Genomic DNA, 12976 nt, shown 5'->3' on the forward strand with positions numbered 1-12976 from the left:
TCAGACACTGTTTCATTCTTATGAGTTTCACACCTTTTCTTATAGCACCATGATCAATATCAGTGATTATCCTTCTGGAAGACATTTCAGAAAATGGAAGATTTCAATTGGAAACAAAATTCCAGGCCTCACTGAAATGTAAAAATCTGATTTAAAGGTATCATCAATTGGAACCTTTTACTGTTCAAGGTTTATTAAAATTCATAAGGCGGATTTAGAGTGACTTTGTTCCAAACACCTCCTGAAAAAGGCTTTGAATATGCTCAATAGTTTGAACAGATTCATTTCCATGCAAAAAGACTTGCTGTTCATATGATCAGGTCTTTTAACCTCATTAAGTTTCCCAAAACGCCAAGCAGTTAACAGAAGTGAGCATATCATTTTTCAGGTATATTTTGCTTGCTTTATTCTTGCTATACAAGTCAATGAGTAGGTTAGAAAGACCCCTGGAAGGTTCCTGGGTGACGTTCACAGCATTTTGCGAGCAAAAAAGAAACTTAAACAAACTCATTTGATGCCCAAAACAGTACTTAGGAAAACATCACCAAACTATGTTTACAAAAATGCTGGAAAACACTAAAAAGGGTGATTCAGGAAAAGGATCGCTGTCGTTTCTTGAGGCCGTTTCGGCTTGAAATCCTGGTCAGTTTCAACCACCTGGAAAAAGTGTCATGTGAACATTGGCACAAGTCATAGAGTACGATTGCTTGGTGTGGCATAGATGATATGAGTTTTGCTTCATGAAGTCAAGTTTAACTTTTGAGTTAAACTTTCTTGATAGATAGATCTTTTTGCCATGTGGATTTTAACTAGTGTTGAGCCACCCCCATAGTGTTCGAGTTCGGTTCGGTTCGTCGAACACCCGTGTGTTCGTCGAACTGTTCGTCGAACACCTTCGAACACCGTTAAAACCAATGGCAGGCAAACAAAAACACATAGAAACACATAGAAAACACCTTCAAAGGTGTCCAAAAGCTGACAAACTGCTCAGAAGACATAACTAACACATGGAAAAGTGACAAGTACATATAGTCATGCGAAAATAAAAGAGGTGGAGGATTAAAAGGAGTGGGAGACACAGATATAGGCATGTCATGCCCTTCTAAAATCCAAAAAGTGAGAAGCCGACACGGCCAGTCCGCTCCTGCCCGTGCCACCTCCGTGTCGCCGGGTTTGTGCCAGAGCCGCGGTGAACCCTGATGGCCAGCCCCCCTCTCCCAATACTGGTGCCTGTCCGCTGGTGGGTCGAGCGAGCCCCCCTGTGGTGGAGGCAGCTCTAAGCTTTTTAATTTAAATTGTCTCTCTAATTTGAATGAATAAACTTTAAATCCATTTACAAGGATCTATTGGAGGGCAAGACTCATGCCAGCAGCCGCGTAATTCCAGCTCCAGTAGCGTCCACTAAAGCTGCTGCAGTTAAAAAGCTTTTATAAGGATCGAGCTCGGCTGTCCACCGCAAGGCATCCTACTGCCAGTCCCAGCCCCTATGCCTTGGGGTGCCTCCTGATGCTCTTCACTGAGTATCCCATGGTCCCGAAGCATTTCCTTTGAAAAAATTAAGTGTCTAAACTACAGGTGGTGTAGCTTGCTTAACAGCCGGGATAATCCGCTGACTAGCAGACACTGCTACTAGGCACAAAGTATTTCCTGGGCTAGATGCAGTTAAAAATTTGTAATTAGATACTCTCGTTGGATGCTGAGAAAGCATTCCATAGAGTCTCCTGGCACGCCATATATGATTCTCTTAAAAAGCTTGGGGTAGGGGTCTAGGGGACCCTTTTATAGCCAAAATCAAGGCCCTGTAACGCAATACGTCACCTAGGCTGAAGATAAATGGAACTGTAGCACCCTGAGGGCTCGGTTGCTACAGAGGTATTGCACCTCACCCAGAGGTGTGATATCTCACTCTCAGGTAAGGATGGAGTGTGGATCAGGACCCGACACCTGCATGCATTACACCACATTGCCGTGGGGCAGGGCGACCAATATGCCTCTGAGATGGGCCCGACAGTCCCTGTCCCTGGCTGGAGTGGGGGGAGGGAACACTGAGGAAGGGGAACCCTGTAGTGCAGGAGCAGGGAGGAAGCAGTTCCTGGGTGCATTGAGAAGGGAGTATAAAAGGTGGGCACCATCTTAGTTCAGTGCAGAGAAGTCTGAGCAGAAGTGGCAGGGAGCAGGGGCTCTGCATGAGCTCTGCTCCGGAGGCGGGCCTAGTAACAGAGGCCCAGGCCTGGAAGAGGGAGAAGGAAGGAAGAGGAGCGGAGAAGGCTCCAGGAACGAGGAATGAAGGGATCCCAGGGGTGCAGACGGGCGAGTCGCCACCGCATGCCCGAATCCACCTGCGTGGAGGGGTCAGGCCAAAGGGGGAGACCGGTCCCCGAAACTAGTGGAGGCAGGAAACGACCCTCAGCTAGAAACCGGAGGCTGTGACATTTTATGTGGCGCAGCCCCTCGCTACACCCGCTAGGAAGGCACCACATAGGGTCAGGGAAACTGGCGCCAATTTTACCAAGAGGAGGCCCGAGGCAGCCGGACAGAAGGGTTGGTAAGAAAGGCCAGACAAAGGACACACAAAGAGGGTCCTGTGAAGCGCTCCAAAGTTATCTGGGAGTTGTCTGAGCCCCTCACCTGGTGAGCACAGTACGACGTGGGCAGCCGTTACCTGCAGACGTGGTCTGGATAATAAGAACTGTGAGTAAAGGCCCTGGACTGCATCACTGACTCCGTGTCGTTACTGCTGCTGCCCTGCACCATCACCCCCATTCTCCGCATACACTGCCCTGAGGCTATACTCCTCCCGTGGGGAGTTATGCTACGCTCTGCTGCACCCACAACACCAGCCTCAGCGGTCTGCCCTGCAGCGGCGGTTCACTCTGACCGCAATCCACGGGTGGCGTAGTCGGACATTTAAACATCTAAACCACATAAATAGTTCCGCCACTGGTTTGACCACCCTGAGCCACGGAACCGGGTCGCCGCCACGAAGACTACAACCACCAGCATCCACCAAAAAGGGTCCGGGTCCGGGTGTCCCAAGGCCCAGGGGGTGCATCAGAACATTTTCATCACCTTTCACAATCACCAATGGGACAAGGCAGGGATGTCCTCTGTCCCCTCTCTTATACATCCTAGTGACGGAGCACCTGCTCTCATCAATTCGCCATAACCCCAATATTAGGTGGATTGAGGTGGGAGGCACCGAGTACAAGTGCTCTCTATTTGCTGATGATGTCCTAGTATATATCACTCAATCACATATATCCATCCATGCTGTTATGGCTGAAATAGATCACTTTGTTACATGGTCAAATTTTAAAATCAATGCAGCGAAGTCTGAGGCCCTCGATGTCTCCCTCCCCAAATCCATATAGGATTCCATCCAGTCCAACTTTCCCTTTGCCTGGCCCTCACAGGGTATCAAATACTTAGGAATTCCTATTCATAGAGACCTCTCCCATCTATGTTATCTTAATTTTGCGCCCTTTATTGAACAACTCCATACAGACCACAGTTGGCAAGTTAGAACTGTAAGATTCACTACGTGAACCACTGGTGTTTTGTGGAAAAGCACATGTACACTGCGTTCCAAATTATTATGCAAAAAGTGTTTAGGAGTGATAAGGGAAGAATTTGTTTGTTTGTCAGTTAAACTCATTGATGGTGATGTGTGTCAGGGCTCTTTATATCACTGTAAGCAATTGCAGACACCTGTGCTAATTAGTTTGGCAGGTGTGTCCAATGAAAGGCAAGACTACTTAAGAAGGCTGTCTCACATTATTAAGCAGCCTACATTTTCTGCCAAAATGGGAAAGAAAAAGGATGTGTCGGCTGCTGAGAAGCAACAAATTGTGGAGTGTTTAGGTCAAGGCATGACTACAATCAACATTGTGCGATGATCAGGTTGAAGTGTCTTGGCAATCAAGAAGTATGTAGCTGATTCACAGTACACACGTGTGCGTGCTGATAAGGGCAAATTGAGGACTCTTTCCTACAGGCAATTACGTCAGGTTGAAAGAGCAGCGGCAAAAAAGCCTTGTCATAGCAGCAGACAAGTTTTTGAAGCTGCTTGTGCCTCCAACGTCCCCCGAACAACAAGATGCAGGGTCCTTCAGAGGTTTGCAGCTGTGCATATGCCATCCTGTCGACCTCCTCTATCCACTTCACACAAGCAGAAACGGCTCCAGTGGGCCAAACATTACATGAAGACTGATTTCAAAACTGTTTTGTTCACGGATGAGTGCCGTGCAGCGCTCGATGGTCCAGATGGATGGAGTGGAGGATGGCTGGTTGATGGACACCCCACGCAAACACGGCTACAGCGCCAACAAGGAGGAGGTGGAGTAATGTTTTGAGCTGGAATCATGGGGAGAGAGATTGTCGGCCCCTTTAGGATCCCTGAAGGCGCTAAAGATGAACTCCATAATGTATGTGGATTTTCTCAAACAGCACTTCCTGCCATGGTTCAAGAAGAAGACCCGTGTATTTCACAGCAAGATCATTTTTCTGCATGATAATGCACCATCTCATACTGCACATAAAACATCTGCATCTCTGGCTGATATGGGCATAAAAGGGGACAAACTTATGGTGTGACCCCCATGCTCCCCTGACCTGTACCCCATTCAGAACCTTTGGAGCATCATTAAAAGGAGTGTCTATGATGGCGGGAGGCAGTTCACATCTAAGCAACAGCTCTGGGAGGGTATTCTGTCCTCATGCAAAACAATTGAAGCAGAAACCATCCAAAACCTGACAAATTCAATGGACGAGAGAGTTCAGAAGCTCCTTTCGAACAAGGTGTCCTATGTGAAAATGTAACATCACCTAGAATAAAGTTTTGAGTTGAAAACTGTTTGATTTCAGTTTCTAACAACCTGCTAATGCTTATAATTTCAAAAATGACCATTTTTTTGGTCTTTATTAAAATGAAAAGGTTGATCGAAAAGTTTGGGGGATCTAAGAGTGTGGCAACCCAGTAGTCATGATTACTTCGAATTCTGACAATATGAGGGTCATGCTGCAGGTAGTGCAGCAAGAAGGCACTTATGTGTCTTGCGCATCTCGGAGCCCCAAAATTATTTTCCGGGCTAGATGCAGCTAAAAATTATTATTAATTTTAAATCTGGTGAAGCTTTAGTATAGATGGCCTAATAGGATCAGTGCTGCACACTGCTACAAAGCCCAAATTATTTTCCAGCCAAGATACAGATAAACATGATTAGTAATTTAAAGCTTAAAACGGTTGGTAGGGTGATTTTAACCAATCATCAAGCTTTTACTCTCCCCAGGATGACACAGGGGTAGAAAAGTCGTTTCAGATCCATGATTTGTTCATCTTTATGAACGTGAGTCTGTCTACATTATCAGTGGAGAGCCGCGTGCGCTTATCTGTCAGCACACCACCAGCAGCGCTGAACACACGTTCAGACAGAACGCTGGCTGCGGGGCATGACAAGATCTCCAAGGCGTAAGTGGCTAGCTCTGGCCATTTATCCAGATTGGAAGCCCAAAAAGAGCAAGGGTCCAGTGACACAGTCGTGGCTTCAATGTTTACTTGGAGATACTCCTGTACCATCGTCTCTAGGCGTTGACTATGTGTCAGACTTCTTGTCTCCTGTGGCCTTGCAAAGGATGGGCTAAAAAAGTGGTGAAATGATTCGGCAAAATTGATGTTACCAGCAGATACTGTGGTTCTGTTACGGTTTGAGTGCTGAACACTTGACGGTCCCACGGTTGGCAAGTTGGAACTGTGAGATTCACTACGTGCACCACTGGTATTTTGTGGAAAAGCACATGTAAGATTCTGCAACAGTCTCTGCTGATACTCCTGCATGCGTGCATCCCTTTCTATGGCAGGAATAATTTTTGCAAATTTACTTTTGTACCGGGGATCTAACAGTGTGGCAACCCAGTAGTCAGGATTATTTCTAATTCTCACAATTCGAGGGTCATGTTGCAGGTAGTGCAGCAAGAAGGCACTCATGTGTGTTGCGCATCCAGGAGCACCAAGTCCCTGTTGTGTTGGTGGCGAGGTAACAATCATGCTTCCTTCCTCTGTCCTCTTCCCCCAACCTCGCACAACAGAAATGTGATCAAGGTCTCCCTCATCTGATGAGTCTTCCATCAGTTCGTCCTCCACTTCTTCCTGGGCTCCTGCACCTTCCTCACTAGTTTGGCTGCTACCATGCGCCCTGGTAAAACCATCTCCCCCACCCTCACATGCCTGCCGCCTTGGTGCTGCCGACCGTCTGGACCTTGCAGATGTTAGCCCTTCCGCATACAACTCCTCCTCCTCTACTTCCTCCACCTCCTCTTGTGCCACCACCTGACTCCGAATTCTGTTTAACATGTGCTCCAGCATGTAAATCACCGGAATAGTCATGCTGATAATGGCATCGTCAGCACTAAACATCTTCGTCGCCATTTCAAAACTGTGCAGAAGAGTGCATAGGTCCCTGATCTGAGACCACTCCTCCAGTGTGATTTGCCCCACCTCTGAATCTCGTTGGCCCAGGCCATATGTCAGAACGTATTGCACCAGGGCTTGTCGGTGCTGCCACAGTCGCTGCAACATGTGCAGAGTTGAATTCCACCGGGTAGGCACATCGCATTTTAGCCGGTGAAGTGGCAGGCCCAACGACTTCTGTAGAGATGTAAGTCGCTGAGCTGCGGGATGCGAACGGCGGAAGTGAGCACAAAGCGACCGTGCCCTCTGCAGAAGGCCATCTAGTCTGGGATAGTGGGCTAAAAATTGCTGGACAACCAGGTTCAACACGTGAGCCATACAAGGCACGTGTGTGACATTGCCCCGGCGAAGGGCCGCACCCAGGTTTGCAGCATTGTCGCACACAGCCTTCCCTGGTTTCAGGTCCAGTGGAGACAACCATTCATGAAATTGGTTCTCCAGAGCTGACCACAACTCCTCAGCTGTGTGACTCACATTTCCCAGACATTTCAATGTAAAAACCGCCTGATGACGTTGAGCCCTACTGCCAGCATAGTAAGGAGGTGTGCAGGATCCCTTCTGCGCAGTTAGAAGGCTTGTGGCATGACCAGACAGGCTTTGGGTGCAGGTGGAAGACCGAGAGGAGGTTGAGAAGGCAGAAGCAGTGGAGGAACTTTGAGATAAAGAGGATTGGCGCACAACTCGTGGGGACGGCAAGACTTGGAAAGCAGCCCCTTGTCCTGCTGTCACCATAGTTACCCAGTGCCCAGTCAGCGACATGTAACGCCCCTGTCCATGCCTACTCGTCCAAGTGTCTGTGGTGAAATGCACCCTGTCACACACAGAGTTTCTCAAAGAAGCGGTGATGTTGTGTGCGACATGCTGGTGGAGCGCAGGCACACCTTTCTTTGAGAAGTAGTGCCGACTGGGCATCTGGTACTGGGGCACTGCGACGGACATAAGGTATCGAAAATCCTCTGTGTCCACCAGGCGGAAAGGCAGCATTTCTGTAGCCAAGAGCTTGCAGATGGTGAAATTCAACCTCTTAGCTTTCTCATGGCTAGGAGGAAATGGTCTTTTACTTGTCCACATCTGAGGGACCGAGGGCTGGCTATTGTGCTTAGACGGGGTTGATAAGGGTGTCCCCTGCAAACTGCCGGTCTGTGAGGAAGATGCAGGCGGACATGTTAGGTTGCCTTGATCCAAAGGTGGTGCTGTCGATGTCGGACAGCGCTCAACACCAGCTGGTGTTACCACCTCCAAAGAAAATGATGACCTGCCAATCACGCTGGCTGTTGCGGGTAAAGAGGTGGCAGGTCTGCGCCCCAAAACAGGTGTGATTGCTGTCCCCCCAGTCACAGAGGAGGAAGAGGCCGCGGATGCACAAGATATGGCAGACGGTGGTTGGCCCGGCCGGCTAGGCCGCATTGTAGCACACTAAGCTTCCCACTGCAACTTATGCTTCATGTCCATGTGCCGGTTCATGCATGAAGTACTCAAACTATGTATTTTTTGGCCTCTACTTAGCTTTTGCTGACAAATGTTACAGATAACACGAGTTGGGTCATCTTTATCGATCTGAAAAAATGCCCAGGCTATGCAAGGCTTAGCACCCATGCGACCTGAAGAGTCACCACGAATTGTGGTGAGAGGCAGAGTTGTGTTTGAGGATGCAGTTGTTGACGTGCTTCCAGTACTACGTCTCTGTCCAGGAAGGCGCAACCTGACCTCGTCGTCACTAGCATCTTCCTCCACCTCCTCTGCTGACCTCATCTCTTGGCTGACTGTGGGTTGACAGTAAGTGGGATCTCCAACCTCATCATCATCACCCTGTGCGTTATCACACCCGTCGTCCTCAGAGCCAACCTGTTCCTGCCCTGACAAAAAACTAAAGTTGTCGCTCCAATCAGGTATTTGAGTCTTATCATCGTCTTCCTCATTGTCTCCACCAACAGGAGTTACAGTTTGGGAATGAGGGTCTACATTATGGTCAGAACCTTCTGCGTCTGGTCCTGGATCCGACTCATAAAGATTCTGGGCATCAGTGCAGATCATTTCCTCGTCTGGATTCACAGAAGCGCTGGAGTCGACCTCTGATTCCCAGGCTATAGTATGAGTAAACAGCTCTGCAGACTCAACCATCTGTTCTACCTCATACTGAGACGGGCAGCTGGAGATTTGGGAGCTGTGAGGAAGCAAGTGCGATTGGGGTGACACCTTTGAGGACTGGAGTATTTGTGATGTTGAAGTTGATGTGGAGGAGAGCCCACTTAAAGGAGCACTTGATATCCGTTGAAGCACCTGCTGTTTTTGTGCCTCATCTGGAATTTGTAGCGATTGGCGTGGCCGTAAGAAAGGGATCTTATCACATTGTCCGCTAAAAGAAGTAGACATTTTAGTTTGGCTGGAAGATGGTCTTTCTTCTGCAGATGTTACTGTTGCTTTAACACCTACCCCACGGACACAACCTTTTTTCCCCTTCCCAACACGCCTATTCCCCTTTCCACCAGCAGCAGGCCTTTTTCCACTCATTTCTTTGGTTAACTAATTCACAACTCTGGAGTTGCTTGCACAAAAAAACAATGGATGGGAACCGAGCAGAGCTGAGTGGCCAAACTGTGGTATTAGGCCAAAACTATTGGCTGGGTTAGATGCAGAAAAAAATTATATTCAATTTGCAACCTGATGGAGGTCTGTATAGATGGATTAATAGAACAAGTCCCACACACAGCTAGAAGCCCAATATTTTTTCAGAGGTAGATGCAGAAAAAAATATATTCAGTTTGCAACCTGATGGAGGTCAGTATAGATGGACTAATACAACAAGTCCCACACACAGCTAGAAGCCCAATATTTTTTCAGAGGTAGATGCAGAAAAAAATATATTCAGTTTGCAACCTGATGGAGGTCTGTATAGATGGATTAATAGAACAAGTCCCACACACAGCTAGAAGCCCAATATTTTTTCAGAGGTAGATGCAGAAAAAAATATATTCAGTTTTCAACCTGATGGAGGTCAGTATAGATGGACTAATACAACAAGTCCCACACACAGCTAGAAGCCCAATATTTTTTCAGAGGTAGATGCAGAAAAAAATATATTCAGTTTGCAACCTGATGGAGGTCTGTATAGATGGATTAATAGAACAAGTCCCACACACAGCTAGAAGCCCAATATTTTTTCAGAGCTAGATGCAGAAAAAAATATATTCAGTTTGCAACCTAATGTAGGTCTGTATAGATGGATTAATAGAACTAGTCCCACACACAGCTAGAAGCCCAATATTTTTTCAGAGGTAGATGCAGAAATAAATATATTCAGTTTGCAACCTGATGGAGGTCTGTATAGATGGATTAATAGAACAAGTTCCACACACAGCTAGAAGCCCAATATTTTTTCAGAGGTAGATGCAGAAAAAAATATATTCAGTTTGCAACCTGATGGAGGTTTGTATAGATGGATTAATAGAACAAGTCCCACACACAGCTAGAAGCCCAATATTTTTTCAGAGGTAGATGCAGAAAAAAATATATTCAGTTTGCAACCTGATGGAGGTCAGTATAGATGGACTAGTACAACAAGTCCCACACACAGCTAGAAGCCCAATATTTTTTCAGATGTAGATGCAGAAAAAAATATATTCAGTTTGCAACCTGATGGAGGTCAGTATAGATGGACTAATACAACAAGTCCCACACACAGCTAGAAGCCCAATATTTTTTCAGAAGTAGATGCAGAAAAAAATATATTCAGTTTGCAACCTGATGGAGGTCTGTATAGATGGATTAATAGAACAAGTCCCACACACAGCTAGAAGCCCAATATTTTTTCAGAGGTAGATGCAGAAATAAATATATTCAGTTTGCAACCTGATGGAGGTCTGTATAGATGGATTAATAGAACAAGTCCCACACACAGCTAGAAGCCCAATATTTTTTCAGAGGTAGATGCAGAAAAAATATATTCAGTTTGCAACCTGATGGAGGTTTGTATAGATGGATTAATAGAACAAGTCCCACACACAGCTAGAAGCCCAATATTTTTTCAGAGGTAGATGCAGAAAAAAATATATTCAGTTTGCAACCTGATGGAGGTCAGTATAGATGGACTAATACAACAAGTCCCACACACAGCTAGAAGCCCAATATTTTTTCAGATGTAGATGCAGAAAAAAATATATTCAGTTTGCAACCTGATGGAGGTCAGTATAGATGGACTAATACAACAAGTCCCACACACAGCTAGAAGCCCAATATTTTTTCAGAAGTAGATGCAGAAAAAAATATATTCAGTTTGCAACCTGATGGAGGTCTGTATAGATGGATTAATAGAACAAGTCCCACACACAGCTAGAAGCCCAATATTTTTTCAGAGGTAGATGCAGAAAAAAATATATTCAGTTTGCAACCTGATGGAGGTCTGTATAGATGGATTAATAGAACAAGTCCCACACACAGCTAGAAGCCCAATATTTTTTCAGAGGTAGATGCAGAAAAAAATATATTCAGTTTGCAACCTGATGGAGGTCTGTATAGATGGATTAATAGAACAAGTCCCACACACAGCTAGAAGCCCAATATTTTTTCAGAGGTAGATGCAGAAAAAAATATATTCAGTTTGCAACCTGATGGAGGTCTGTATAGATGGATTAATAGAACAAGTCCCACACACAGCTAGAAGCCCAATATTTTTTCAGAGGTAGATGCAGAAAAAAATATATTTAGTTTGCAACCTGATGGAGGTCTGTATAGATGGATTAATAGAACAAGTCCCACACACAGCTAGAAGCCAATATTTTTTCAGAGCTAGATGCAGAAAAAAATTATATTCAATTTGCAACCTGATGGAGGTCAGTATAGATGGACTAATAGAATGATGCTATGCCCAAAAGATTTTACTTCACTAGGTGCAGTAAAAAAATTGGTATTCTATACACAGGTGGTATATCTTGCAACACAGGTAGGCTACTCCACTGACTAACACACTCTGCAATAGGCCAAAGAGGATTAGCTTTGCTAGATTCAGCCAAATGCTGTGAAAAAAACTTGCACAGCACTGGCACAGACCTGCCTGGCAAAAACTGATAGGAACTGATGTAACCTAGTCCTGAAAAGGACTCCAATTACAATTAGTCTTTACTCCCACAATCTATCTATTTAAGAGCACAGACCTGCCTGATAAAAGTTGTAGGAAATGCTGTAACCTAGTCCTTAAAAGGACTGCAATCACAACTATTCCCTACTCCCAAGCTATCTGTAGATTTGTGCGAAAATTGGCTTGAAATTAACAAGGTATAGCGCACACAGCAACAGCGGTGCCGTCTAACACGCAGCTGCAGCAGTGAGAAAATGGTGGCGACGGGGAAAATGGCTTCGTCTTATAGGGCAAGGACATGTGACATACACTGCCAATGACACATGCCCTTGCTTGTGTGAAAAAAAGCACTTCGCTCCGTGTGTGCGCTGCTGATAGGCTGACAGATTGCACCTCCACACTGCAAATGCGGGAAAGAGAAAAAAAAATGGAGATCTTCATTGTTCCTGCAGTGGTCCATCCCCTGCCCCTCCCCCCACCCCGCTGTACACTCAAACTGCGTAATAACATTAATTTTCATCATTACTGAGAAAAAATCCAGTTATGATTTTGGTGCACGAACAGTTATCGAACATAACCTTGAACAGCCGAATTTTTCTCAAATTGTTCGTGTTCGCCGAACGGCTCGAACACCGCCCAAAACAGCTCGAATTTGAGATTGGCGAACAGTTCGAGTAGAACAACGCTCATCTCTAATTTTAACTTTCTCTTTTTATGTTAAACCATGTGCATTGGCAAATTGAGTGTGAGCAGAAAAGATAAAACCGCTATGCACAAAGAATATCTCAGGTTCCACTGAGATTTGAACTCAGATTGCTGGATTCAGAGTACAGAGTGCTAACCATAACACCATTGAACCACATGACAAATGATGCTGGCTGCATTTTCTTTTGAAAACAGTAAAAGAGCATGTGTAAATAGTGGAAATGTGAGAAATTCACTCTTAATCCAGTGATCTGAGTTCTAATCTCAGTGGAACCTGGGAATTCATGCATTATGATGAAAACTGGTTCTAAAGCTGTTCCGCAAATGTATATCTAAAACACATTGGTAAATTAATATCTCCTCCCTTTTTATTTCACAAGTGTGCTTAAAGTTCCATGATATCACAACAAGGACAGTTTTAAAATGTTGATGAAATCTGGCTAATAATTAGCGTGCTGGATCTATCAGCTGGAAAAAGGGTGAGAAAAAAAGAAATTGCAAAACTTCTGCTCATCCAGAAGTCACTAAAGATTTTTCATGGTGTGCTAAAAGGTTCCATCGGAAAGATAATTCAACTAGAGTTGGTGCTAATCAAAGTTCATATCCCGGTCCATCAGCCACGGCAGTGGTCTGTGTTCGCTGGAAAAAAGGAGGATTTGCACCACATACCTGATGGCACCCTCTGAGCTTTGTTTGATTGGTGGTGTGATGCACAAGTGACATCTCACCCG

Source organism: Phyllobates terribilis, unplaced genomic scaffold (genome assembly GCF_046119375.1).
Source record: "Phyllobates terribilis strain yellow unplaced genomic scaffold, ASM4611937v1 Scaffold_13__5_contigs__length_258822181, whole genome shotgun sequence".
Lineage (NCBI taxonomy): Eukaryota > Metazoa > Chordata > Amphibia > Anura > Dendrobatidae > Phyllobates > Phyllobates terribilis.